This window comes from Hyperolius riggenbachi, chromosome 2 (assembly GCF_040937935.1).
Source record: "Hyperolius riggenbachi isolate aHypRig1 chromosome 2, aHypRig1.pri, whole genome shotgun sequence".
NCBI lineage: Eukaryota > Metazoa > Chordata > Amphibia > Anura > Hyperoliidae > Hyperolius > Hyperolius riggenbachi.
The window spans coordinates 404,463,485-404,489,576 of NC_090647.1; positions in this window are offsets into that span (position 1 = coordinate 404,463,485).

Below are 26,092 nucleotides of genomic sequence, written 5' to 3' on the forward strand. Positions count from 1 at the left end.
GGGCTGAGATCTCCCCCTGCGTGGCATAGCCCGAGCTCAGCTCGGGCTTACCGCCAGGGAGGTTAAACTTGAACTCTTGTGAGTATAACATTTAATTCTGCAATAAAAATAAACATGGGTAATGCACTATTGTGCGCTCCATTTCTTTTATAGATAACTTTCCTTGCCCTAACCTTTGGAGCGGCACAGTACATTATCTCCCCAAACAAAGAAGTCTCATAAACCGTGTATGTGTGACTACAACCTCCAGAAAGGAGCGCAAGGTTTTTTGTTGTTTTTCTTTAGTTTTGTGGCCTGAGTGATGTACCTATGGACAGGAAGAAAAAAACACACTAAAATTGATGACTGGGGCCACAGAACTGATCTGTTTTTTTTAAGTAAGAGTCTTTTGGTTAATCCAGTTGGCAAAAATTAAACATTTTGCAAACAGGATTGTAAGCCCGCCCACCAGCGACAAGGTAGACTCTCTTCGAGCGGGGCCTACATTACACTATGCTGGCCTACTCTTATTGGTGCTAGTCACCCTGAAAGCTATTCTAGTGTTGGGGTGCATGTGTGATATGTAACACCTAATCTAATCCTACATCTCCTGCCCCTAAGTGGTGCTGCTCACTAATATGCCCTGTTCAAGTGTGTGTGTGTGTGTGTGTGTGTGTGTGTGTGTGTGTGTGTGTGTGTGTGTGTGTGTGTGTGTGTGTGTGTGTGTGTGTGTGTGTGTGTGTGTGTGTGTAGGTCTAATCTTATCCTAATCTCATCTCCGTGGTTAGCACTATGCTACAGTCCATGGTATGAGGTGTTGGTCTGGGTATGTCATTCTAAAGCGAGTGTGTGTCTGTCACAGTGTGTATGTCTGGGACTGGGTATCAGTCAGTATGAGTCAGTTAAGGTAAGTTAGTCTGGGGTAAGAGCTGTCAGTGTATGTCAGTCAGTGTATGTGTGTTTTAAATGGTGGTCATACTGTATATTACTTTGGTTTCCTCTTGTTTGACTGGGGTACTGCTCATCCGTCCTCCGTAAAGCGGTAGCCCCCTCATTCCCCACTTTACAGTTGTACGAATGCACAGACCTGATGAGCAGCGAAGAGGACCGTATGACCACCTAAGACTATGCGACAAGGACAACCTAAAACTCTGTAAGTGCCCTAGGGGCCCCTGGAGTTCAGCGGCAGTCTAGCTCATGTAAATCCTCAGTGTAAGTTGAGGAAGAATAGACTACTCACACTAACAACAACTTCCACACAAGCTGTTTATATCAGAAATATATAAACAAAAGGAATGGTCATAAATTACTTTGGTTTCCTCCTGCTCCCTGGGTGTGCACACAGAGAAGAACAAGCTAGTCTTGACTCCCCTTGCTTTCACTCAGTTTGACCAAGGTACTGCTCATCTGTCCTCCGTAAAGCGGTATCCCCCTCATTCCCCACTTTACAGTTGTACAAATGCACAGACCGGACAAGCAGCGAAGAGGACCACATGGCTACCTAAGAGTGGAAGACAAAGACAACATGAACTCTTCTACTTGCCTTAGAGGCCCCAGAGTTCAGCAACAGGTTTTCTTTGCTCATTCTCTCTAACAGGCTGGTTCATTTTAATGATCCCCATTGTAAGATGAGGAAGAATGGGCTGCCTACACTAAGCAAATAATAGTAGTTCCAGCCAAACAAATAAACGGTATCAGAAATGCTTTAATAGAAGGAGAGATGGAGCATAAATGTCAGTTGGAAGCTAGCTTTATTTTTTTATCTAACCAACAAAAAACAATCTACTACACTTAACTAACCTAACCATGCAACCAACAAATATAACCTACTATAATAAACTAAGGTAGCCATCCAAAGAAAAAAATATATACTATAATTAACTAACTGCACTTTTTGTTACCATAGCTGCCTTGCAAGACACCTTGCACACCTAACACAGTCCAGGAGCCCCCAGAGGTCTAACATCATCTGCTTCAAGAGACTCCAGAGCATCCTATTTATGCTTTTCTGACTATTGTGATGTCATCAGGGGCTATTGTGATGTCGTCAGGGACACAACCAATCAACTTGCCACACTGGCTACTGTGACACTCTGGTATGTGGCTGATGCATGGCTGTACATTTGATGAGAAAGGCATGTTAAATAAACAACAGGGTGTAATGGGGAGAAGTAACATGAATTAAAACATGACAGAAGCATAATTAGGTAATTAGAATGATGATGTGGCAATATTTTAGTGGCCACTTTTTAGGGTTTCTCCATATTCAGCACATGTTCATAGATCATGCTAGGGGGTGGAGCAATATACTGAATGTAATATAGGAAATGTGTTGGAAGGAATGGATCAGCAAACAGACAGGCAAAGTACACTGTTTAAAAGGAATTGTATGAGCCAATCAATTTCTAATTCCAAAAAGGTGTGAGTTTCTAAGCAGTTTGTACTCAGAAGTGTATTGTCGCCATGGCTACAAAGAAGTGCAAATTGAGTTCCATATCACTTTAACCACTCTGCGACCGCCTAACGCAGGGTTGCAGGTGGCAGAGTGGCTTCCTCATTCCTTGCTCAAGCCAGGTGGCATGATCTTGCCAGAATTGAGATTTGCAGGGAATGAGCGCTCGCTCGAGCACACGTTCCCTGCTGTAAACAAAGCGGAGCTTCGTCATCAGCCTGCCAGTCACAATCGGAGCTGGTAAGCTGACTTAAAGATATAAACAGCTAATAAATATGTGTACAGTGCTGCAATCTAGCGCATCACTGTACAGAGGACAGCCCTGTCACTTAACTGTCCCCCCTAATGGCTGTAAAGATCGCAGCAGCAATCAGAGACCACCCAAAGAAATCTCTATTAGTGGGAAGAAAAGGAGGTAAAATTAATTTGGGTGCTAAGTTGTATGAGTGTGGAAATGTAAATAATGGCCTGGTCACTGGGGGGTATAAACATGTGTTCCTCAGGTGCTTAAAGGACCACTATCGTGAACATTGTAAAATTTAAAATACGTGTAAACACATACAGATAGGAAGTACATTTCTTCCAGAGTAAAATGAGCCCTTAATTACATTTCTCCTATGTTGCTGTCACTTACAGTGGGTAGGAGAAATCTGGCAGAACCGACAGGTTTTGGACTAGCCCATCTCCTAGTGGGGGGTTGTTAGGGTTTTCTTTAATTTTAAAGGAATTAGGGAATGGCAGTTGCTCCGTCTAACTGCTTAAAAAGTGTGCAGCGAGCAGGGAGGCCAGAATCTTTATATAAATGATTTTTAAGGAGTGTCTTTAAAAGTTATAAAGGCCATGCTGAGAATCCCCCATGAAGAGATGGACTAGACCAAAACCTTTTGGTTCCGTCAAATTGTTACTACCTACTGTAAGTGACAGCAAGATGGGAGAAAAGTAATTTAGGGCTCATTTTCATCGGGGTAAAACGCACTTCTTATTTGTAAGTGTTTACATGTATTTTACATTTTTAAATTCTCTGGGATAGTGGTCCTTTAAGAACCACAAAGAAATCATTTTTAAAATCAATTAAGTTAAAGTAAAACCTGCTTCCTGGAGGTCTTCTTTAGTTTTGTGGCCTGAGTGATGTACCTCGGGACAGGAAGAAAAAAAACACACTAAAATTGATGACTTGGGCCACAGAACTGATCACGCATTTTTTTTTTTTAAGTAAGAGTCTTTTGGTTAATCCAGTTGGCAAAAATTAAACATTTTTCCAACAGGATTGTAAGCCCGCCCACCAGCGACAAGGTAGACTCTCTTCGGGCGGGGCCTACACTACACTATGCTGGCCTACTCCTATTGGTGCTAGTCACCCTGAAAGCTAAATTGATGACTTGGGCCACAGAACTGATCACGCATTTTTTTTTTTAGGTAAGAGTCTTTTGGTTAGGGTTAAATAGCTAAACACGATAAATAGCTAAAACAGTGTCACCACTGCTGTAAAAAAAATTGTAGCACATTCAAATTCTAAACCAGGTGTATACTTACTCTTTTACTTTGTATGGCCTCCTCCTCCCCAATGCCATACCAGTCCTCTCCAGATAAGTAGTAATTTTTGGCACATTCATTATTCAACTTGGAATGGATGACCAAAAATGTTACCAGATTTATTAACGTTTATTAACATTTTAACGAAAACCTCAATCTTAGTATTTTTTTTTAAACTTATAAAAACAGTTGGGCATTATAATTCTAAAAAAAATATTGAAGGAGAGTCTACTCACGTGACCTAGGCTATTTCTTGACCTAAATGCCTGAGCAACTTCAATAAGTGATCTCTTCCACCTTCTGTACCATGATTAATGCGACATTAAGCTGGTGTGTTTGTCATCTCAGAAGCGAATCCAAAGCTTTCATTCTTGAAGTCCCATCAAACTCCAAAAAGAGGGAAGAAAAAGATGCATCGGTTCTTCTAATTGGTTGCCAAAGTTCAGAGACTTCCTCCTACAGCTGTTCCATCTAGTCAACCTCTCCTTAAAATGTTCTTCTTCTGTGTTGTCTCACTGCCAATGCTTTCAGCTAGATCAGTCGAATAATGAAGCATCCTCAACCTATGTAGCATTTAACTTCTCCAGTGAAATCTGTAAGGTACCTTCCTACTTTCTACGATTCACATCATAAGTAGTATTCCTCTTCCAAGCTCTATTGAGGCCAAAAACCGGAAAATTGAATACTCACCTTTAAAAGCAATTTTCCTTTCCTGGCAATACTCCATGGCAGCATAACATATGGGCAGTTCTCCGCCTCCAACTGCCAGATAGGACCACCCTCAGTATAAGTTCGACTCCACCCAGCTATCAGCATTCCAAATAACGGACGAGCCGCAGAATGCCAAAAACTGGGCGGGAATGAATGCTGCCATGGAGTATTGCCAGGAAAGGAAAATTGCTTTTAAAGGTGAGTATTCAATTTTCCGTTTTCCCTGGCAACTCCATGGCAGCATAACATATGGGCTCATAACTAGAGAAAGAAATCGAAACAACACGGGAGGGTATGCTGAACAAAAAAGAACAGTTTAATAATATAAGATAAACAAAAGTATAAATCAACATGCCTGATTAACAGCCAATGAAAGAACTTCTTTCCCAAATGCTGAGGTAGACAGAGTCGCTGGCTCTATTTTATAGCGCCTAATAAAGGTGTGACTCGATGCCCAATTAGCTGCTCTTCAGATAGTTTCAATTGAAACTTTGCCTACTGACGCCCAGGAAGCTGACATGCCTCTGGTTGAATGGGCAGACAGTATTTGAGGAGGAGACAACTGATTTGCTTTGTACAACTTTTTAATGATCATGACAATCCACTTAGAGACAGTTCTTACTGTCGCTGCTTTCCCTTTGTTCGGCCCCCAGGGTAGCACAAACAACCTGTCTGTCAACCTGAATGGCTCAGTGGCTTCCAGGTAAGATTTTATGGTTGACACTGGATCTAAGGGATGGTCCCTAGAGTCATCCAAAGGGTCCTTGAAGACCGGCAATGTCCATTCCTGATTAATATGGTAGTAGGACACCACTTTTGGCACAAAAGCTTCCACTGGGCTCAGGACCACACGATCTGCGAAAAAGGTTATGAATGGCTCCCTGCAGCTTAGTGCTTGTATCTCAGATACTCTTCTTCCCGAAGTAATGGCTATGATGAAGACTGTCTTCAAGGTCAGATTAAATAGAGAGCATTTGTCTATTGGCATAAAAGGAGGACCCGCCAGATACTCCAGCACCAAAGGGAGATCCCACTGCGGAAATCTCGGCTTTCTTGGTGGCCGAATCTTCAAGGCTGCTTTGAAGAATTGCCTAACCAAGCCATTAGATGACCATGGAAACCCCAACACTGCTGAGATTGCTGAGGTCTGAGATCTAAGCGTATTGTAGGCCAAGCCTAACTCTAATCCTCTTTGAAGGAAGATAAGTATATGAGCGACATCTGGATGCAGTGGATCGAAAGAAGCCGTTTGAGCAAATGATACAAACTTACTCCAAACTCGATTGTAAACCGCAGCTGTAGTCGGCTTTCTTGCTGCTAAGAGAGTCTGAACGACACTCTGAGGACATCCCTGGTTCAAGAGTCTGTGTTTCTCAACCTCCATGCCGTCAGCCTTAGTCTGCTGAGATTCGGATGCAGAAACCCCTTTTGAGACAGAAGGTCTGGAATCAGAGGAAGGCGATACGGACGGTCCACCAGTAAGCTCTTGAGTAGCGTGTACCAAGGTCTCCTCGGCCAGTCTGGTATAACTGCCAGAATCTCCACATTGGATAGTAAAACTTTCTTCAAGAACTTCAGAATCAGTGGAAAAGGGGGAAAGGCATAGCCTTTTTTGAAAGTCCAGTTCTGTATTAGAGTGTCCACTGCCACAGCTCCCTTCGTCGGAAAGCGAGAGAAGAAGATCGGCACTTTGTTGTTGGTCTGACTCGCAAATAGATCCACTTGCGGATAGCCCCACTTTTCCACTATAGAGAGGAATATCTGAGGATTCAGGGACCATTCCTTGTTGGATAGGGAGCTTCTCGATAGCGTGTCCGCCTGAATGTTCTCCGGACCTGGAAGGTATACTGCAGTGATGTCCATTAAATTCTTTTGAGCTAGAGCCAAAATAGGGGTGACTTCTTTCAGTAATGACCTGCTGTGTGTACCTCCCTTTCTCTTTATGTAAGACACCACAGCTTTCTTGTCGAGCCTTAACATCACCGAGGATCCTTTCAGGAGCGGTAGAAAGGCTCTTAAGGCTTGGTGGGCAGCTCTGAGCTCGATGATATTGGATACCAATAGTGTGTTTGGGAATGTCCAAGTTCCCTGTACCGCCCAAGTTTTGTATGTTGCTCCCCATCGAAGGGCAATGGCGTCCGAGGTGACTACTTCCCACAAAGGAGGCGTGATCGAGTAGCTGTTGCTGAGATTTCTCCGGGATTTCCACCACCGTAGACTTCTCCATACCTCGTGTGGAATGAAAATTGGATCGTTCAGACTCCGATTCTTCCACTGATTCAAGAAATTTATCTGAAACTTCCGAAGATTCCAGTGTGCCCATCTTACTAGTGGGATCGTGGAAGACATTATTCCCAAGATCTTCATACATTGTCTCGCGGACACAATAGAGTTTCTCCGAATTAGGCTTACTTTCTGCATCAACGATTCGATCTTGTCCTGGGGCAACGACACAGTGTCCTGGATGGTTGAGAAAAGGGCACCCAGGAAAACGAGATTTTGAGTTGGCTGTAGATGACTTTTTTCCGGTTGAGTAGCCATCCGAATTCCGTGAAGGTATGGATCACAGTATCTCGATGTTTTATCAGCGTCTCCCTTGACCTTGCTAGTATAAGGACGTCGTCTAGGTAGTGGAGTAATCTTATTCCTTGCAGTCTGAGGATAGCTATCACTGCTAGAAGTACCTTGGTAAATGTTCTTGGGGAGGTAGATAGACCGAAGGGAAGACAGCAGAATTGAAGATGGACGCCTCCCACGAGAAATCTTAAGAATTTTTGATGTGAAGGAGCTATCGGGATGTGAAAATAGGCATCCTTTAAGTCGAGGGAGGCCATCCAATCCCCAGCTCTGACTGTCTTTATGACTGTTTGCAAAGACTCCATTTTGAACTTCGTAATTCTGATAAAGGCGTTTAAAGATTTTAAGTCTAATACCGGCCTGCATTCGCCTGACTTTTTCTTTACCAGGAAGACTGGTGAGTAGTAGCCGAGATATCTTTCGTCGTGCGGCACTGGAACCACTGCCCCTTGCGACACTAGTGAACTCACGTAATCTAAAAGTATTTTCTTTTTTGATGAGCTTTTGGTATTGTGGTTTCCACTACACGAGGCAGAATAGGGTCTTTGATGAAGGACCAGGTGTGACCGACTGACACAACATTTCTGATCCACGGATCCGATATTCTCTCCGCCCAAACAGGAAAGTAATGAGTTAGCCTTGCTCCTACTAATTCTATCTGGGCGGGCCTCATATCAAAAAGACTTTGCAGAGCCTCCTGTTGGGGTAGATGATTTATTCTTTGCTGCTCTGAAAAAGGTTGATTGAGAAGACCGCCAGTTGCCTTCAAATTTTTTAAAAGGCCTGTAAGACCTAGTGTCCCTAAATCTCTGCGACTGCTGTTGTTTTTGCTGTCCCCATCTTTTGGTTCTAAACTTCCTATCCTGGGGAAGAAGGCCCGACTTGCCTCCAGTAACACGAGTTATCACTGAGTCCATTTTAGGACCAAAGAGATTTTTCCCATCATAGGGTATTCTAGTCCATGTAGCCTTTGAAGAAGGATCCGCTATCCATGGCCTAAGCCATAGAGCCCTCTTAGCCATTATTGAAAACAGCATAGATCTACTTGAATTCCTTATCACATCGAGAGAGGCTTCTCCCACGAAATCTGACGTGAACTTCATATCGTTAACCAAAGAGATTAGGGTCTCTTTGTCAGCTCCGCTTTCTATAGCCTCTATCAGGGAATTTGACCACACTTTTAATGCCTTGGATATAGACGTTAGGGCGACTGCAGGCCTTGCTGCGTCTCCAGCCGACATATACGATCTCCTGAGGTCCTGGTCAATTCCTGCGACTTCTCCAACTGTCAAAAGTATGTTTTTTTCTTATTCCGCTTAGGCTTAGGGTCCTTCCAGCCTATGGAGTCCTTAACCTGAGAAACAAAGGTAGGGACAGACGAGAAATCTATTGTCGACTCCCAGTCTTCTGATGATGATGAATCACAATCAGAGTCTCCACTTGATTCCTCCTGCCTTGACTTTGAAGTGGAATGTTTCTTAGACTCTACATCCTTCCGCATCTCCTTTATGGCATCACGGACCGTTTGTTTAATAACGGCAGGCAGATGCTGATCCTCCCCAGCTATTTCTCCATAGCAAGAGCCACAGACTAGCTTATCGTGCAATCTTGGCTTCCCGCATAACCAGCACTGATCTTCGGATGGCCTATCCGTTTTCCTGGCGCACTTCCTTGGTGGAGACGCTGTCAGCTGATCTTGCTCCGAGGAGCTAGATGAAATCCTTCTGACATTCCTTCTTTTCCTGACCCAATCAGCTTCAGAAGTCTCAGGCTGCATATCAGTATCTGTCCCCTTAGATCTAGGAGTCTTGGAGAGAGCAAAGTTTGATGGCTTGAGACGAGAAAGTTTGTCTTTAGCATGCCTAAAAAGACAGAAAATAGAAATATATGTAGAACTATTCCCCAAGGAGAGCATACCTCTTTAAATAACTTACCCTCCTTACCTATTTTGACTTCGGTCTTTTTTAAGTGACTTCCCCATAGTTCCGCAGGGCAGCTAAAAACAAGCAAAAAAGATGTTGTATTATTACAGCGAGTAGGGGGAGCTGAGAGCCTATAGCACCCAGCGCATATCTGCCAAGGTTACACATTTGCGCAAAAAAAGACCCACCTTTGTTGGGCAAGATATGCCCCCAGTCACACTCTCCACCGTCCGAGCAGCACTCCGGACGCCGCACAGAGTTCCGACCCAGAGCGGACATCCGGCGCTGTTTAAATTAGCCATTCAGGCTATTGCGCCCACACGCAAAATGGCCGCGGCCGCACTTCCTGTCTATTCCCCTTTGCCACCAGAAACATGGCCGCCAGAACGGAAGTGATGCGCGGATCCACACTAGAGCTGTAACTGCCGCTATTAGCGGCGACAAGAGCCCAGACAGAGAGGACACGGACGTGGAGACGCCAATCCCATCCTTTAGATGGATTGTCACGGCGAGGCTGGAGACCACCCAGCATACTTCTGCTCCTGTCGGCCCGTTTAGGAACCTAGGAGACAGGACATCAGATAGGTGAGGAAGCCTATCTGGACCCGCAAATGCGCGGAGGTAAGGGCATGAAAATACTATGTGTAAAAAACAAAAAATGAGCAAAAATACTCAAAGGGGTAAAAAATATAGGTCCCATCGGCGGCGAGGACAAAAGAAGGAATGCTGATAGCTGGGTGGAGTCGAACTTATACTGAGGGTGGTCCTATCTGGCAGTTGGAGGCGGAGAACTGCCCATATGTTATGCTGCCATGGAGTATTGCCAGGGAAAGCTTAAATTCTTCCAGGGTTTATAATAATGCAAAAAAAAAAATAAAAAATCGCACAATACTCAGATTTCAAACTGCAAGGGCATACAATCAAAATATTGATATTAGACTGCCTCCTGCAGCTGTTCGATCCAGTCAACTTCTCTTAAAATGTTCCTCTTCTGTGTTGTCTCACTGCTAATGCTTTCAGCTAGATTAGTCTAATAATCCAGCGTCCTCAAGCTATGTAGCATTTAACTTTTCCAGTGAAATAAATCTGTCAGGTACCTTCCTCCTTTTTTGTGATTTACATCATAAGTGGTATTCTTCTTCCACGCTCCATTTAGGCCAAAAAGCTTGAATTCTTCCAGGGTTTATAATAGCGCAAAAAAAATCGTATGATACTCAGATTTCAAACTGCAAGGGCATACAATCAAAATATTGATATTAGACTGCCTCCTGCAGCTGTTTGATCCAGTGAACTTCTCTTAAAATGTTCCTCTTCTGTGTTGTCTCACTGCTAATGCTTTCAGCTAGATCAGTCGATTAATTCAGCGTCCTCAAGCTATGTAGCATTTAACTTTTCCAGTGAAATAAATCTGTCAGGTACCTTCCTCCTTTTTGTGTTTTAAGTCATAAGTGGTATTCTTCTTCCAAGCTCTATTGAGGCCAAAAAGCTTAAATTCTTCCAGGGTTTATAATAATGCAAAAAAAAAATATCGCACAATACTCAGATTTCAAACTGCAAGGGCATACAATCAAAATATTGATATTAGACTTCCTCCTGCAGCTGTTCGATCCAGTCAACTTCTCTTAAAATGTTTCTCTTCTGTGTTGTCTCACTGCTAATGCTTTCAGCTAGATCAGTCGATTAATTCAGCGTCCTCTAGCTATGTAGCATTTAACTTTTCCAGTGAAATAAATCTGTCAGGTACCTTCCTCCTTTTTTGTGATTTACATCATAAGTGGTATTCTTCTTCCACGCACCATTGAGGCCAAAAAGCTTGAATTCTTCCAGGGTTTATAATAGCGCAAAAAAAATCATATGATACTCAGATTTCAAACTGCAAGGGCATACAATCAAAATATTGCTATTAGACTGCCTCCTGCAGCTGTTTGATCCAGTCAACTTCTCTTAAAATGTTCCTCTTCTGTGTTGTCTCACTGCTAATGCTTTCAGCTAGATTAGTCTAATAATCCAGCGTCCTCAAGCTATGTAGCATTCAATTTCTTCGGTAAAATACATTGGTCAAGTACCTTCCTTATTTTTAGGAAATGCTGCATAAGTGCTCTTTTTCTTCCACGCTTCATCAAGGCCAAAAAGCTGAAATTCTTCAAGGTTGGATTTTACAGCAAAAAAATCGCACGGTACTCGGATTTCAAATTGCAAGGGCATACAATCAACATATTGACATTATTTAAAAGTGAAAAAGTAAGTTTACATGATAAATAGCTAAAACAGTGTCACCACTGCTGTAAAAAAAAATTGTAGCACAATCAAATTCTAAACCAGGTGTAAACTTACTCTTTAACTCTGTATGGCCTCCACCTCCCCAATGCCATACCAGTCCTCTCCAGATAAGTAGTAATTTTTGGCACATTCATTATTCCACTTGGAATAGATGACCAAAAATGTTACCACATTTATTAACATTTTAACAAAAACATCAATCTTAGTTGTTGTTTTTTAACCGATAAAAACAGTTGGGAATTATAATTCTAAAAAAATATTAAAGGAGAGTCTACTCACATGACCTAGGCTATTTCTTCACCTTAATGTCTGAGCAACTTCAATAACTGATCTCTTCCACCTTCTGTACCATGATTCATATGACATAAAGCTGGTGTGTTTGTCATCTCAGAAGCGAATCCAAAGCTTTCATCCTTGGAGTCCCATCAAACTCAAAAAAGAGGGAAGAAAGATAATACAATACAATAACATTTGTAAAGCGCTTCTCTCCCATAGGACTCAAAGCGCAAAAATATGCATCCGTTCTTCTAATTGGTTGCCAACGTTCAGAGATTTCCTCCTGCAGCTGTTCCATCTAGCCAACTTCTCCTTAAAATGTTTTTCTCCTGTGTTGTCTCACTACCAATGCTTTTAGCTAGATCAGTCTAATAATCCAGCGTCCTCAAGCTATGTGGCATTTAACTTCTCCAGTGAAATAAATCTGTTAGGTACCTTCCTTCTTTTTATGATTCATATCAGAAGTGGTATTCTTCTTCCATGCTCCATTGAGGCCAAAAAGCTGAAATTCATCCAGGGTTTATAATAACGCCAAACATCGCACGATACTTAGATTTCAAACTGCAAGGGCATACAATCAAAATATTGATATTAGACTACCTCCTGCAGCTGTTCAATCCAGTCAATGTCTCTTAAAATGCTCCTCTCCTGTGTAGTGTCATTGCTAATTCATGTAACTAGATCAGTCAATTAATCAAGCATCCTCAAGCTATGTAGCATTTAACTTTTCCAGTGAAATAAATATGTCAGGTACCTTCCTCCTTTTTATGATTTAAATCATAAGTGGTATTCTTCTTCCATGCTCCATTTAAGCCAAATAGTTTGAATTATTTAAGGGTTTATAATAGCGTAAAAATTAGTATGACACTCAGATCTCAAACTGCAAGGGCATACAATCAAAATATTGATATTAGACTGCCTCCTGCAGCTGTTCGGTCCAGTCAACTTCTGTTAAAATGTTCCTCTTCTGTGTTGTCTCACTCCTAATGCTTTTAGCTAGATTAGTCTAATAATCCAGCGTCCTCAAGCTATGTAGCATTCAATTTCTCCGGTAAAATACATCGGTCAAGCACCTTCCTTATTTTTAGGAAATGCTGCATAAGTGCTCTTTTTCTTCCACACTTCATCAAGGCCAAAAAGCTGAAATTCTTCAAGGTTGGATTTTACCGCAAAAATAAAATAAATATCGTACGATACTCGGATTTTAAATTGCAAGGGCATACAATCAACATATTGACATTAATTAAAAGTGAAAAAGTAAGTTTACACGATAAATAGCAAAAACAGTGTCACCACTGCTGTAAAAAACAATAGTAGCACATTCAAATTGTAAACCAGATGTAAACTTACTCTTTCACTTTGTATGGCCTCCTCCCCCCCAATTCCATACCAGTCCCCTCCAGATAAGTAGTAATTTTTGGCACATTTATTATTCCACTTGGAATGGATGACCAAAAATGTTACCACATTTATTAACATTTTAACAAAAACCTCAATCTTAGTATTTTTTTTAAACCGATAAAAACAGTTGGGCATTATGATTCTAAAAAAAATATTGAAGGAGAGTCTACTCACATGACCTAGGCTATTTCTTGACCTAAATGCCTGAGCAACTTCAATGACTGACCTCTTCCACCTTCTGTACCATGATTAATGCGACATCAAGCTGGTGTGTTTGTCATCTCAGAAACAAATCCAAAGCTTTCATTCTTGGAGTCCCATCAGACGCCAAAATATCACTTTAACCACTCTGCGACCGCCTAACGCAGGATTGCAGGTGGCAGAGTGGCTTCCTCATTCCTTGCTCACGCCAGGTGGCATGATCTTGCCAGAATTAAGATTTGCAGGGAATGAGCGCTCGCTCGAGCACGCGTTCCTTGCTGTAAACAAAGCGGAGCTTCTTCATCAGCCTGTCAGTCACAATCGGAGCTGGTAAGCTGATTTAAAGACATAAACAGCTAATAAATTTGTGTACAGTGCTGCAATCTAGCGCATCACTGTACAGAGGACAGCCCTGTCACTTAACTGTCCCCCCTAATGGCTGTAAAGATCGCAGCAGCAATCAGAGACCACCCAACGAAAGAAATATTAGTGGGTAGAAAAGGAGGTAAAATTAATTTGGGTGCTAAGTTGTATGACTGAGCAATAAACCGTTAAAGTTGTAAAGTATAGAAATGTAAACAATGGCCTGGTCACTGGGGGGGTATAAACATGTGTTCCTCAGGTGCTTAAAGGACCACTATCGTGAACATTGTAAAATTTAAAATACGTGTAAACACATACAGATAGGAAGTACATTTCTTCCAGAGTAAAATGAGCCCTTAATTACATTTCTCCTATGTTGCTGTCACTTACAGTGGGTAGGAGAAATCTGGCAGAACCGACAGGTTTTGGACTAGCCCATCTCCTAGTGGTGGGTTGTTGAGCCCTTAATTACATTTCTCCTATGATTGTAGTAGATAAGATCGCTCAACCTCTACTACCCAGAGCAAGGTGCTGGAAGTCAGTGCGGCAAATCAGGATACAGGAGGAATAGAATCCGCACACCCGCTGGTAGAGTCCAAGGGTTTTTATTTAATCCAATTCGCAAAGGCAGTAAAATGGCTGACATGTTTCGGATCATATCCTTACTCATAGCCTAAACAAACTGACATCTAGGTGGTCTATATATACTCCCCTGGCTCCGCCCCTAGGTGTGTACACACATGGGACCAGGGGAACTAAAAGAAGCAGGACTGAAAACCTGCAGAAATGTATATATATGGAAAAGCCACCATCACAGTATTCCTATGTACACAGAATACAATAATAAGAATACAAAATACAAAAATACAAAAAGTAAGAGGTTAAAACGATATCAGTATATAAAATTAATATCCCACCTAGCATTGAGGCCATTTGGTTCCCTGGTGCCCATCTGTAGGATCCAAAATGCCTCCCGTGTACGCAATTTCTTATATAGATCACACCGTCTAAAAGGGGCAGTAACCCTCTCGATCCCCTGAAATGAAAAACCCTCCATATTGCCACCATGTTTCTCCCTGTAGTGTCTCGCAACATTGCTAATGTTATCTGTTTTCCAGGAGGCCCCATTAAAGTGCTCAGAGATCCTCTGTCTCAAGCAACGCGTAGTGCAGCCCACATATTGTAGGCTGCAAATAGTACATGTGACCACATAGACGACAGATTTTGTACTGCAGTTAATAAATTGACGTATAGGGAAAGTTTTTTGGTTAGCAACCGAGGAAACACCACGTGAAGAATGATGGTGAATGCAATAATTACAGGAGGGGAGTCCACATCTATGTGACCCCAAAAAAGACAGCCATGTAGACCGCTGGGGTGCAACATTAGATTCGAACAGACTGGGAGAAAGGGTAGACGACAAGGAGGGAACCCTTTTATAGGCAAATCTGCATCCCGGCTCTAGTATTTCTTGTAGCTTGTCATCAGCATACAGTACAGGGATATATTTCTTGATCACCCCTATAACTTGATTATATTGTTGGCTATAGGTGGTTGTAAAATTTAAAGGTGCAGCATTGGAATTCTGTACAGTAAGTGGGCTACTTCTCAGAAGCTTATCCCTGTCTCTGGAGATAGCAATTCTCTGGGCCCTATCTAAATCAGAATCAGAATAACCCCTAGACCTAAACCGTGATCTAAGGACGGAAAATTCCTGAATAGTAAATTCATCTGTGGAACAATTCCTCCTTGCCCTGATATATTCTCCAACAGGGACCCTTCTAAGGGTATGTCTCGGGTGGCAGCTGGTGGCTTGCAATAAAGAATTCCCAGCACAAGGCTTCCTATATGTTCTAGTCTCTATTCTACCAGATTCGCCAGAACCAAGAAGGGTGATATCAAGAAAATCTATTTGCATATCATTGGACATACAGGTAAAGGACAGATTAAAATCATTGGAATTAAGGTATGACAGAAACTGTTGCAAAGTTTCCTCTGTGCCTTGCCAGATTAGCAGAAGGTCGTCAATGAAACGACCATACCAGATAATAGAGTCCAAAAAGGGGTTCGAATCACCAAAAATGCGGAGCTCCTCCCACCACCCCGTAAAGAGGTTAGCGAGGGAGGGCCTCCTGGAAAACAGATAACATTAGCAATGTTGCGAGACACTACAGGGAGAAACATGGTTGCAATATGGAGGGTTTTTCATTTCAGGGGATCGAGAGGGTTACTGCCCCTTTTAGACGGTGTGATCTATATAAGAAATTGTGTACACGGGAGGCATTTTGGATCCTACAGATGGGCACCAGGGAACCAAATGGCCTCAATGCTAGGTGGGATATTAATTTTATATACTGATATCGTTTTAACCTCTTACTTTTTGTATTTTTGTATTTTGTATTTTGTATTCTTATTATTGTATTCTGTGTACATAGGAATACTGTGATGGTGGCTTTTCCATATATATACATTTATGCAGGTTTTCAGTCCTGCTTCTTTAAGTTCCCCTGGTCCCATGTGTGTACACTCCTAGGGGCGGAGCCGGGGGAGTATATATGGACCACCTAGATGTCAGTTTGTTTAGGCTATGAGTAAAGATATGATCCGAAACATGTCAGCCATTTTACTGCCTTTGTGAATTGGATTAAATAAAAACCCTTGGACTCTACCTGCGGGTGTGTGGATTCTATTCCTCCTGTACATTTCTCCTATGTTGCTGTCACTTACAGTGGGTAGGAGAAATCTGGCAGAACCGACAGGTTTTGGACTAGCCCATCTCCTAGTGGTGGGTTGTTAAAAGCACTCAGGGAATGGCAGTTGCTCCGTCTAACTGCTTAAAAAGAGTGCAGCGAGCAGGGAGGCCAGAATCTTTATATAAATTATTTTTAAGGAGTGTCTTTAAAAGTTATAAAGGCCATGCTGAGAATCCCCCATGAAGAGATGAACTAGACCAAAACCTTTTGGTTCCGTCAAATTGTTACTACCTACTGTAAGTGACAGCAAGATGGGAGAAAAGTAATTTAGGGCTCATTTTCATCGGGGTAAAACGCACTTCTTATTTGTAAGTGTTTACATGTATTTTACATTTTTAAATTCTCTGCGATAGTGGTCCTTTAAGAACCACAAAGAAATCATTTTTAAAATACTTAAGTTAAAGTAAAACCTGCTTCCTGGAGGTCTTCTTTAGTTTTGTGGCCTGAGTGATGTACCTCGGGACAGGAAGAAAAAAAAAAACACACTAAAATTGATGACTTGGGCCACAGAACTGATCACGCATTTTTTTTTTTAAGTAAGAGTCTTTTGGTTAATCCAGTTGGCAAAAATTAAACATTTTGCCAACAGGATTGTAAGCCCGCCCACCAGTGTCAAGGTAGACTCTCTTCGGGCGGGGCCTACACTACACTTTGCTGGCCTACTCTTATTGGTGCTAGTCACCCTGAAAGCTAAATTGATGACTTGGGCCACAGAACTGATCACGCATTTTTTTTTTTAAGTAAGAGTCTTTTGGTTAGGGTTAAATAGCTAAACACGATAAATAGCTAAAACAGTGTCACCACTGCTGTAAAAAAAATTGTAGCACATTCAAATTCTAAACCAGGTGTACACTTACTCTTTCACTTTGTATGGCCTCCTCCTCCCCAATGCCATACCAGTCCTCTCCAGATAAGTAGTAATTTTTGGCACATTCATTATTCCACTTGGAATGGATGACCAAAAATGTTACCAGATTTATTAACATTTTAACGAAAACCTCAATCTAAGTATTTTTTTTTAAACTTATAAAAACAGTTGGGCATTATAATTCTAAAAAAAATATTGAAGGAGAGTCTACTCACGTGACCTAGGCTATTTCTTGACCTAAATGCCTGAGCAACTTCAATAAGTGATCTCTTCCACCTTCTGTACCATGATTAATGCGACATTAAGCTGGTGTGTTTGTCATCTCAGAAGCGAATCCAAAGCTTTCATTCTTGAAGTCCCATCAAACTCCAAAAAGAGGGAAGAAAAAAATGCATCGGTTCTTCTAATTGGTTGCCAAAGTTCAGAGACTTCCTCCTACAGCTGTTCCATCTAGTCAACCTCTCCTGAAAATGTTCTTCTCCTGTGTTGTCTCACTGCCATTGCTTTCAGCTAGATCAGTCGATGAATCCAGCATCCTCAACCTATGTAGCATTTAACTTCTCCAGTGAAATCTGTAAGGTACTTTCCTACTTTCTATGATTCACATCATAAGTAGTAGTCTTCTTCCAAGCTCTATTGAGGCCAAAAAGCTTAAATAATTCCAGGGTTTATATTAATGAAAAAAATAAAAATAAAAAATCGCACAATACTCAGATTTCAAACTGCAAGGGCATGCAATCAAAATATTGATATTAGACTGCCTCCTGCAGCTGTTCGATCCAGTCAACTTCTCTTAAAATGTTCCTCTTCTGTGTTGTCTCACTGCTAATGCTTTCAGCTAGATCAGTCGATTAATTTAGCGTCCTCAAGTTACGTAGCATTAAACTTTTCCAGTCAAATAAATCTGTCAGGTACCTTCCTCCTTTTTGTGTTTTACGTCATAAGTGGTATTCTTCTTCCACGCTCCATTCAGGCCAAAAAGCTTGAATTCTTCCAGGGTATATAATAGCGCAAAAAAATTCTATGATACTCAGATTTCAAACTGCAAGGGCATACAATCAAAATAATGATATTAGACTGCCTCCTGCAGCTGTTTGACCCAGTCAACTTCTCTTAAAATGTTCCTCTTCTGTGTTGTCTCACTGCTAATGCTTTCAGCTAGATTAGTCTAATAATCCAGCGTCCTCAAGCTATGTAGCATTCAATTTCTTCGGTAAAATACATTGGTCAAGTACCTTCCTTATTTTTAGGAAATGCTGCATAAGTGCTCTTTTTCTTCCACGCTTCATCAAGGCCAAAAAGCTGAAATTCTTCAAGGTTGAATGTTACAGCAAAAAAAGTCGCACGGTATTCGGATTTCAAATTGCAAGGGCATACAATCAACATATTGACATTAATTAAAAGTGAAAAAGTAAGTTTACATGATAAATAGCTAAAACAGTGTCACCACTGCTGTAAAAAAAATTGTAGCACAATCAAATTCTAAACCAGGTGTGAACTTACTCTTTCACTCTGTATGGCCTCCTCCTCCCCAATGCCATACCAGTCCTCTCTAGATAAGTAGTAAGTTTTGGCACATTCATTATTCCACTTGGAATGGATGACCAAAAATTTTACCACATTTATTAACATTTTAACAAAAACATCAATGTTAGTTGTTAACCGATAAAAACAGTTGGGAATTATAATTCTAAAAAAATATTAAAGGAGAGTCTACTCACATGACCTAGGCTATTTCTTCACCTAAATGTCTGAGCAACTTCAATAACTGATCTCTTCCACCTTCTGTACCATGATTCATGTGACATAAAGCTGGTGTGTTTGTCATCTCAGAAGCGAATCCAAAGCTTTCATCCTTGGAGTGCCATCAAACTAAAAAAAAAGGGAAGAAAAATAATACAATACAATACAATAACATTTGTAAAGCGCTTTTCCCCCATAGGACTCAAAGCGCAAAAATATGCATCCGTTCTTCTAATTGGTTGCCAAAGTTCAGAGATTTCCTCCTGCAGCTGTTCCATCTAGCCAACTTCTCCTTAAAATGTTTTTCTCCTGTGTTGTCTCACTACCAATGCTTTTAGCTAGATCAGTCTAATAATCCAGCGTCCTCAAGCTATGTGGCATTTAACTTGTCCAGTGAAATAAATCTGTTAGGTACCTTCCTTCTTTTTATGATTCATATCAGAAGTGGTATTCTTCTTCCATGCTCTATTGAGGCCAAAAAGCTAAAATTCATCCAGGGTTTATAATAACGCCAAACATCGCACAATACTTAGATTTCAAACTGCAAGGGCATACAATCAAAATATTGATATTAGACTACCTCCTGCAGCTGTTCAATCCAGTCAATGTCTCTTAAAATGCTCCTCTTCTGTGTAGTGTCATTGCTAATCCATGTAACTAGATCAGTCAATTAATCAAGCATCTTCAAGCTATGTAGCATTTAACTTTTCCAGTGAAATAAATATGTCAGGTACCTTCCTCCTTTTTATGATTTAAATCATAAGTGGTATTCTTCTTCCATGCTCCATTGAAGCCAAATAGCTTGAATTATTTAAGGGTTTATAATAGCGTAAAAAACTGCAAGGGCATACAATCAAAATATTGATATTAGACTGCCTCCTGCAGCTGTTCGATCCAGTCAATTTCTCTTAAAATTTTCCTCTTCTGTGTTGTCTCACTGCTAATGCTTTCAGCTAGATCATTTGATTAATCCAGCATCCTCAAGCTATGTAGCATTTAACTTCTCCAGTGAAATAGATCTGTCAGGTACCTTCCTCCTTTCTATGATTTACATCATAAGTGGTATTCTTCTTCCACGCTATAGTTAGGCCAAAATGCTGAAATTCTTCCAGGGTTTATAATAGCGCAAAAAATTGCATGAGACTCAGATTTCAAACTGCAAGGGCATACAATCAAAATATTGATATTAGACTGCCTCCTGCAGCTGTTCGGTCCAGTCAACTTCTGTTAAAATGTTCCTCCTTTGTGTTGTCTCACTCCTAATGCTTTTAGCTAGATTAGTCTAATAGTCCAGCGTCCTCAAGCTATGTAGCATTCAATTTCTCCGGTAAAATACATCGGTCAAGCACCTTCCTTATTTTTAGGAAATGCTGCATAAGTGCTCTTTTTCTTCCACGCTTCATCAAGGCCAAAAAGCTGAAATTCTTCAAGGTTGAATTTTACAGCAAAAAAATCGCACGGTACTCGGATTTCAAATTGCAACGGCATACAATCATTATATTGACATTAATTAAAAGTGAAAAAGTAAGTTTACACGATAAATAGCAAAAACAGTGTCACCACTGCTGTAAAAAACAATAGTAGCACATTCAAATTGTAAACCAGATGTAAACTTACTCTTTCACTTTGTATGGCCTCCTCCCCCCCAATTCCATACCAGTCCCCTCCAGATAAGTAGTAATTTTTGGCACATTTATTATTCCACTTGGAATGGATGACCAAAAATGTTACCACATTTATTAACATTTTAACAAAAACCTCAATCTTACTATTTTTTTTAAACCGATAAAAACAGTTGGGCATTATGATTCTAAAAAAAATATTGAAGGAGAGTCTACTCATATGACCTAGGCTATTTCTTGGCCTAAATGCCTGAGCAACTTCAATAACTGACCTCTTCCACCTTCTGTACCATGATTAATGCGACATAAAGCTGGTGTGTTTGTCATCTCAGAAACAAATCCAAAGCTTTCATTCTTGGAGTCCCATCAAACGCCAAAATATCACTTTAACTACTCTGCGACCGCCTAACGCAGGATTGCAGGTGGCAGAGTGGCTTCCTCATTCCTTGCTTACGCCAGGTGGCATGATCTTGCCAGAATTGAGATTTGCAGGGAAAGAGCGCTCGCTCGAGCACGCGTTCCCTGCTGTAAACAAAGCGGAGCTTCTTCATCAGCCTGTCAGTCACAATCGGAGCTGGTAAGCTGATTTAAAGACATAAACAGCTAATAAATATGTGTACAGTGCTGCAATGTAGTGCATCACTGTACAGAGGACAGCCCTGTCACTTAACTGTCCCCCCAATGGCTGTAAAGATCGCAACAGCAATCAGAGACCACCCCAAGAAAGCTCTATTAGTGGGTAGAAAAGGAGGTAAAATTAATTTGGGTGCTAAGTTGTATGACTGAGCAATAAACCGTTAAAGTTGTAAAGTGTGAAAATGTAAACAATGGCCTGGTCACTGGGGGGTATAAACATGTGTTCCTCAGGTGCTTAAAGGACCACTATCGTGAACATTGTAAAATTTCAAATACGTGTAAACACATACAGATAGGAAGTACATTTCTTCCAGAGTAAAATTAGCCCTTAATTACATTTCTCCTATGTTGCTGTCACTTACAGTGGGTAGGAGAAATCTGACAGAACCGACAGGTTTTGGACTAGCCCATCTCCTAGTGGTGGGTTGTTAAAAGCACTCAGGGAATGGCAGTTGCTCCGTCTAACTGCTTAAAAAGTGTACAGCGAGCAGGGAGGCCAGAATCTTTATATAAATTATTTTTAAGGAGTGTCTTTAAAAGTTATAAAGGCCATGCTGAGAATCCCCCATTTTGGTTCTGTCAAATTGTTACTACCTACTGTAAGTGACAGCAAGATGGGAGAAAAGTAATTTAGGGCTCATTTTCATCGGGGTAAAACGCACTTCTTATTTGTAAGTGATTACATGTATTTTACATTTTTAAATTCTCTGCGATAGTGGTCCTTTAAGAACCACAAAGAAATCATTTTTAAAATCCTTAAGTTAAAGTAAAACCTGCTTCCTGGAGGTCTTCTTTAGTTTTGTGGCCTGAGTGATGTACCTCGGGACAGGAAGAAAAAAAAACACACTAAAATTGATGACTTGGGCCACAGAACTGATCACGCATTTTTTCTTTTAAGTAAGAGTCTTTTGGTTAATCCAGTTGGCAAAAATTAAACATTTTGCCAACAGGATTGTAAGCCCGCCCACCAGCGACAAGGTAGACTCTCTTCGGGCGGGGCCTACACTACACTATGCTGGCCTACTCTTATTGGTGCTAGTCACCCTGAAAGCTAAATTGATGACTTGGGCCACAGAACTGATCACGCATTTTTTTTTTTAAGTAAGAGTCTTTTGGTTAGGGTTAAATAGCTAAACATGATAAATAGCTAAAACAGTGTCACCACTGCTGTAAAAAAAATTGTAGCACATTCAAATTCTAAACCAGGTGTACACTTACTCTTTCACTTTGTATGGCCTCCTCCTCCCCAATGCCATACCAGTCCTCTCCAGATAAGTAGTAATTTTTGGCACATTCATTATTCCACTTGGAATGGATGACCAAAAATGTTACCAGATTTATTAACATTTTAATGAAAACCTCAATCTTAGTATTTTTTTTAAACTTATAAAAACAGTTGGGCATTATAATTCTAAAAAAAATATTGAAGGAGAGTCTACTCACGTGACCTAGGCTATTTCTTGACCTAAATGCCTGAGCAACTTCAATAAGTGATCTCTTCCACCTTCTGTACCATAATTAATGCGACATTAAGCTGGTGTGTTTGTCATCTCAGAAGCGAATCCAAAGCTTTCATTCTTGAAGTCCCATCAAACTCCAAAAAGAGGGAAGAAAAAAATGCATCGGTTCTTCTAATTGGTTGCCAAAGTTCAGAGACTTCCTCCTACAGCTGTTCCATCTAGTCAACCTCTCCTTAAAATGTTCTTCTCCTGTGTTGTCTCACTGCCAATGCTTTCAGCTAGATCAGTCGATAAATCCAGCATGTAGCATTTAACTTCTCCAGTGAAATCTGTAAGGTACCTTCCTACTTTCTACGATTCACATCATAAGTAGTATTCTTCTTCCAAGCTCTATTGAGGCCAAAAAGCTTAAATTCTTCCAGGGTTTATAATAATGCAAAAAAAAAAAAAAATCGCACAATACTCAGATTTCAAACTGCAAGGGCATACAATCAAAATATTGATATTAGACTGCCTCCTGCAGCTGTTTGATCCAGTGAACTTCTCTTAAAATGTTCCTCTTCTGTGTTGTCTCACTGCTAATGCTTTCAGCTAGATCAGTCGATTAATTCAGCGTCCTCTAGCTATGTAGCATTTAACTTTTCCAGTGAAATAAATCTGTCAGGTACCTTCCTTCTTTTTTGTGATTTACATCATAAGTGGTATTCTTCTTCCACGCTCCATTTAGGCCAAAAAGCTTGAATTCTTCCAGGGTTTATAATAGCGCAAAAAATCGTATGATACTCAGATTTCAAACTGCAAGGGCATACAATCAAAATATTGATATTAGACTGCCTCCTGCAGCTGTTTGATTCAGTCAACTTTTCTTAAAATGTTCCTCTTCTGTGTTGTCTCACTGCTAATGCTTTCAGCTAGATTAGTCTAATAATTCAGCGTCCTCAAGCTATGTAGCATTCAATTTCTTCGGTAAAATACATTGGTCAAGTAGCTTCCTTATTTTTAGGAAATGCTGCATAAGTGCTCTTTTTCTTCTACGCTTTATCAAGGCCAAAAAGCTGAAATTCTTCAAGGTTGGATTTTACAGCAAAAAAATCGCACGGTACTCGGATTTCAAATTGCAAGGGCATACAATCAACATATTGACATTAATTAAAAGTGAAAAAGTAAGTTTACATGATAAATAGCTAAAACAGTGTCACCACTGCTGTAAAAAAATTGTAGCACAATCAAATTCTAAACCAGGTGTAAACTTACTCTTTCACTCTGTATGGCCTCCTCCTCCCCAATGCCATACCAGTCCTCTCCAGATAAGTAGTAATTTTTGGCACATTCATTATTCCACTTGGAATGGATGACGAAAAATTTTACCACATTTATTAACATTTTAACAAAAACATCAATCTTAGTTGTTTTTTTTTTAACCGATAAAAACAGTTGGGAATTATAATTCTAAAAAAATATTAAAGGAGAGTCTACTCACATGACCTAGACTATTTCTTCACCTAAATGTCTGAGCAACTTCAATAACTGATCTCTTCCACCTTCTGTACCATGATTCATGTGACATAAAGCTGGTGTGTTTGTCATCTCAGAAGCGAATCCAAAGCTTTCATCCTTGGAGTCCCATCAAACTCAAAAAAGAGGAAAGAAAAATAATACAATACAATACAATAACATTTGTAAAGCGCTTTTCTCCCATAGGACTCAAAGCGCAAAAATATGCATTCGTTCTTCTAATTGGTTGCCAAAGTTCAGAGATTTCCTCCTGCAGCTGTTCCATCTAGCCAACTTCTCCTTAAAATGTTTTTCTCCTGTGTTGTCTCACTACCAATGCTTTTAGCTAGATCAGTCTAATAATCCAGCGTCCCCAAGCTATGTGGAATTTAACTTCTCCAGTGAAATAAATCTGTTAGGTACCTTCCTTCTTTTTATGATTCATATCAGAAGTGGTATTCTTCTTCCATGCTCCATTAAGGCCAAAAAGCTGAAATTCATCCAGGATTTATAATAATGCCAAACATCGCACGATACTTAGATTTCAAACTGCAAGGGCATACAATCAAAATATTGATATTAGACTACCTCCTGCAGCTGTTCAATCCAGTCAATGTCTCTTAAAATGCTCCTCTTCTGTGTAGTGTCATTGCTAATCCATGTAACTAGATCAGTCAATTAATCAAGCATCCTCAAGCTATGTAGCATTTAACTTTTCCAGTGAAATAAATATGTCAGGTACCTTCCTCCTTTTTATGATTTAAATCATAAGTGGTATTCTTCTTCTATGCTCCATTTAAGCCAAATAGCTTGAATTATTTAAGGGTTTATAGTAGCGTAAAAATTAGTATGATACTCAGATCTCAAACTGCAAGGGCATACAATCAAAATATTGATATTAGACTGCCTCCTGCAGCTGTTCAATCCAGTCAATTTCTCTTAAAATGTTCCTCTTCTGTGTAGTCTCACTGCTAATGCTTTCAGCTAGATCATTTAATTAATCCAGCATCCTCAAGCTATGTAGCATTTAACTTCTCCAGCGAAATAGATCTGTCAGGTACCTTCCTCCTTTTCATGATTTACATCATAAGTGGTATTCTTCTTCCACGCTATAGTTAGGCCAAAATTCTGAAATTCTTCCAGGGTTTATAATAGCGCAAAAAATTGCATGATACTCAGATTTCAAACTGCAAGGGCATACAATCAAAATATTGATATTAGACTGCCTCCTGCAGCTGTTCGGTCCATTCAACTTCTGTTAAAATGTTCCTCCTTTGTGTTGTCTCACTCCTAATGCTTTTAGCTAGATTAGTCTAATAGTCCAGCGTCCTCAAGCTATGTAGCATTCAATTTCTCCGGTAAAATACATCGGTCAAGCACCTTCCTTATTTTTAGGAAATGCTGCATAAGTGCTCTTTTTCTTCCACGCTTCATCAAGGCCAAAAAGCTGAAATTCTTTAAGGTTGAATTTTACAGCAAAAAAATTGCACGGTACTCGGATTTCAAATTGCAAGGGCATACAATCAACATATTGACATTAATTAAAAGTGAAAAAGTAAGTTTACACGATAAATAGCAAAAACAGTGTCACCGCTGCTGTAAAAAACAATAGTAGCACATTCAAATTGTAAACCAGATGTAAACTTACTCTTTCACTTTGTATGGCCTCCTCCCCCCCATTCCATACCAGTCCCCTCCAGATAAGTAGTAATTTTTGGCACATTTATTATTCCACTTGGAATGGATGACCAAAAATGTTACCACATTTATTAACATTTTAACAAAAACCTCAATCTTAGTATTTTTTTAAACCGATAAAAA